Genomic DNA, 4,664 nt, shown 5'->3' on the forward strand with positions numbered 1-4,664 from the left:
CTTCCCAGACACGCACTCAGCAGTGCCAGTTTAGAGCACCCAGTATCTGCTCAGATGCTGAGTCCCTGAACAGGAAAGCCTCTTACTTGTCTTTGGAAACCAAACATGCTCCCAGCACACTGTAGACCTTGGAATGTTTGTTGAATGAATGAAATTAAAATAAAAAGAACCGTAGGCCATAAGCTACACGAGGCAGGGAGCAAGGTGGCTCCTGCAGCACAGAGTTGTGTAAATCAGCACAGCCCAAGCTTCCTGACATAGACAGGGAACGAGGAGAAGAGAAAATAGAGCGGGAAGAACTGAGAAAAGGCTAGGAGGTGAGGGAGGAGGTGAGGGGGAGACGAGAAGCGAGGCTGCAGGGAGGCTGCCAGGCAGATGAAGGATGAAACATGAGTAGGGAGCAGTTCACACCACTTGTGTGTCTGTTTCCAGCCCTCATTTTCCAATGAACAAAATGTGAATATTCTCCACATTTAGTGTCACAGAGAGGCGTTGTAAGAGGTTGCAAGTTCAGGCTTAATGCAGAATTTTAATGAGACGTGTACCCGCTTCTCTTCACTGGCCCATTTTGTCCTGCTTAGGACTCCACAGAGCATGTCACAGGGCAGATGCATGCTAGCTCTTCTTTTTCCATTTAGAAAACTCAGTGCCAGTGGTGCTGGCAAGTCCCGTGAAATTGGACAAACATTTCAGAAAGCTCCATTGTTCTTGGCTTCTAAGACCTCTCTCCCAACCCATGATTTGCCGCTGTAATATTACTATGATATTACTGTGCTAATGACGAGGGAAGACACAGAAATACACACTTGGCACAAAGACGCTCAGATACACAGCCCGCCTTAAAAACGTGTGAAGACCCTTATAGACCACTAGGGGTAGATGGAAAGACTTTAAGTATTAATATTTTCAAAAGCTTGTACTTTCACACTTCATAAAATGCTTTCATGAATATTGTCTTTGCATAACGACATGATGGGCATTTTTCCCACTGTGTGGGTTATGAAGGGACTTATCCACGGTCACCTGGCAAATGGGGCCTCAAGCCAGGCTTCCTTCTGCCAAATCTGGGCTCTTGAGAACATGGAGTCACCATGTGGTGGGTGGTGGCTGCCTCGGTTCAGTCCTGGAACTGCAAAGCTAGAGGAGACAGCTGGGCAGGAGTGCATCTGGCGACTCCTCCTGGCACAGAGAGGACAGAGAGGAGCAGTGGAAGGCGCTGGGAGTGGGAAGGGGCTGTTGCCTGCCATGCAGCCTGGGTTCTAATCCCCTCGTTCAGCCCCCTCTGCCATGGAGTCACCGCTTAGAGGCATTGCCACGTTTCACCTGTCTGGAGCCTCACAGGGTTTTCTATGTCCTGAAACTGCTCAGTGTCATCCAGATGGCAGGGCTTTTCCACAGGAACTGCCACGCTCCCAGAACTCTCTTCAGGGGATACTGGACAGCACAGGCCACCCCTCCCACCTCCCCCGAGCATTGACAGAACTGTGACCATCAGGATCAGGAGCGAGAGAGCAGCAAGAAGCCAGGAGCTACTGCCTGGCCAGGAGCAGGGTGCAGGCAGGGGCGAGGGCACTCCAGGGCCACTCATGCTGCACCTGGAGCCTCATGGCTCTCGAGGGCAGCCCTGCATGATTTTGCACATCCCGCTGCTCAAAGCACCAACTGCAAATTTTTTTTTTTTTTTTTTTTTTGAGACGGAGTCTCGCTCTGTCGCCCAGGCTGGAGTGCAGTGGCCGGATCTCAGCTCACTGCAAGCTCCGCCTCCCGGGTTTACGCCATTCTCCTGCCTCAGCCTCCTGAGCAGCTGGGACTACAGGCGCCGCCACCACGCCCGGATAGTTTTTTGTATTTTTAGTAGAGACGGGGTTTCAGCGTGTTAGCCAGGATGGTCTCGATCTCCTGACCTCGTGATCCGCCCGTCTCGGCCTCCCAAAGTGCTGGGATTACAGGCTTGAGCCACCGCGCCCGGCCATGCAAATATTTTTAACGGGAATTTCCACACCCAGTGACAAACCCATGATCAGAAAGACATGTGGCCGCCCCTCCAGCGAAGAGGTTTACCAGGAAGCCGGAGGGAGTGAAACAAGGAGGAGGAGACAGAGAGAGACACAGAGAGACAGAGACACACACCCACAGAGACAGAGAGACACACAGGCAGAGAGCACCTTGACGGAGGGGTCAGAAGGCACAGGTGCTGGAGGCCTGGAGGGAAGGGAGGTGCTGGGCAGCGGGAAGCGAGAGGGACAGAGCAGGAGGAGCTTTGATCGGGCCGTCAGTGCAGGCTGTGTGAGATACCCAGGCAAGCCCTCCGCACATACCACACGCGCCCACAGGATCTGTCTTGATCTCATTCTCTCTCCCTCTTCGCAGGCCTCTCCAGGTTTGTACCACGTGCCACACAGACCAATGGATTCGAGCTTGAAGCATCTGCAGGACTCACCAGCAGCTCTCTCAGAGACCCTGGATGGGAGGGAGGGCTGAGCCACACAGACCAGGAGGACTGGGATCTCTGGAGATCACGCCCAAGGAGGAGGGTTTTGAAAATGCCCTGGTTAAGAAACTCTGACTCTGACCTTCAAGGGGGGACAGGGGAGCCCCAAGACCAAGGAGGGTTCCTGGGACCTGCCAGGCTCTGGTGGGCCAGTAGGCACCCAATGGCACACCCAGGCCCCTCCCTGAGGCTGGAGGGGCACATGCAGGCCCCATTTTAAATAAACATCCCCTTAGAAAATACAGGCCCTAAAGCAGTGGCTTCAAATTCTTTTGACCACAAAGCACACCCGAAAAATTGCTTTAGGTCAGGACCCAGCCATGACTAAAATGAGCCATCCACAAATAATCCACAAATAATGCCACGCTGGCACCCAGCATCCCGCTCTCCGTTTATTCCACACTGGCTCACAGGGAAAGAGAATCAGGGCAGCGAGCCGGCTCTTTTGAGTTTCTCCCATGGCGCTGTGGGTACAGAAGTGGGGTTCAGCCTGGGGAAGCCACGTCCTCCCCCTGGAAGAGCAGGGGGTTGTGAGTGGACAGAGGGCAGATACCGCCACCCCCAGGATGCTGCGTGGCTGCCGCAAACGTCCCAGGATACGTCCAGGTTTCTCACCAGCGAGGGCCGGGTCAGGGAGTGGGGGGAAGTCAGGCTCCTAAGGGCACCATCAGCTCCCACGGCCGACCCCGCCTCAGCGCCCGGGACCCCCACACTCCACCCCGCCTCAGCGCCCAGAACCCCCACACTCCACCCCGCCTCAGCGCCCCGGACCCCCACACTCCACCCCTCCTCAGCACCCCGGACCCCCACACTCCACCCCTCCTCAGCGCCCCGGACCCCCACACTCCACCCCTCCTCAACACCCCGGACCCCCACACTCCACCCCGCCTCAGCGCCCGGGACCCCCGCACTCCACCCCGCCTCAGTGCCCCAGACCCCCCACACTCCACCCCACCTCAGCACCCCAGAACCCCCACACTCCACCCCGCCTCAGCGCCCCGGACCCCCCACACTCCACCCCACCTCAGCACCCCAGAACCCCCACACTCCACCCCGCCTCAGTGCCCCGGACCCCCACATTCCACCCCGCCTCAGCGCCCCGGACCCCCCACACTCCACCCCACCTCAGCACCCCAGAACCCCCACACTCCACCCCGCCTCAGTGCCCCGGACCCCCCACACTCCACCCCGCCTCAGTGCCCCGGACCCCCCACACTCCACCCCGCCTCAGCGCCCCGGATCCCCACACTCCACCCCGCCTCAGCGCCCGGGACCCCCACAGTCCACCCCTCCTCAACACCCCAGAACCCCCACACTCCACCCCGCCTCAGTGCCCCGGACCCCCCACACTCCACCCCACCTCAGCGCCCCGGACCCCCCACACTCCACCTTGCCTCAGCGCCCAGAACCCCCACACTCCACCCCGCCTCAATGGCCGGACCCCCCACACTCCACCCCACCTCAGTGCCCCGGACCCCCACACCTGACCCCACCTCAACACCCAGGCCCCCTACACTCCACCCTGCCTCAGTGCCCAGACCCCCCATGCCAGACCCCACCTCAACACCCAGGGCCCCCAGACTCTGCCACTGCCCCTCAAGGTGAGCTGACCTGTGCTGCCATTTTCTCCTTTTGAGGAAAAGCAGCCTGCCCCTGCAGCTCACACCCACGCTTTGCCTCTGCAGCTACCCACAGCCTCATCCCTCCCGCATGTGACAGCCCCTCCCAGATCCGGCGACAGCTGTGTCCTCCTGAGATGCGTTTGCCTCCTACCAGTTCTAGGCCAGGACACCCAGCGTGTTTAATGATGCTGCAGTCCATTATGATTCACCTCATGTTTATTCAACTGCAACAATGACACCATGGAAAAACAAATTGTAGTTTCTTCTGTAGAAATGGGAATATGATTTATTTCCATGGATTCTAAGGCACTAGGAAGCTTGAAGTTTTTTTGTTTGTTTTGTTTTTAGTTGGTCCCCAACAGCTAATGTCCCAGTGGTGACTCCTGAAATTACTTTGGGAGCTTCAGATTAAAGAACCAGATTTAAGTGCTTTTAGATGAAGTATATGTAATATTTTTATTAGATCTGAGTTCTTTAAAAATTAGATAAGCAGTTATATAACTAGGGATTTAGTAATTCATCTTTTAAATTAAACCCTTTAATTCACAAGC

This window comes from Chlorocebus sabaeus, chromosome 8 (genome assembly GCF_047675955.1).
Source record: "Chlorocebus sabaeus isolate Y175 chromosome 8, mChlSab1.0.hap1, whole genome shotgun sequence".
NCBI classification, from domain to species: Eukaryota; Metazoa; Chordata; class Mammalia; order Primates; family Cercopithecidae; genus Chlorocebus; species Chlorocebus sabaeus.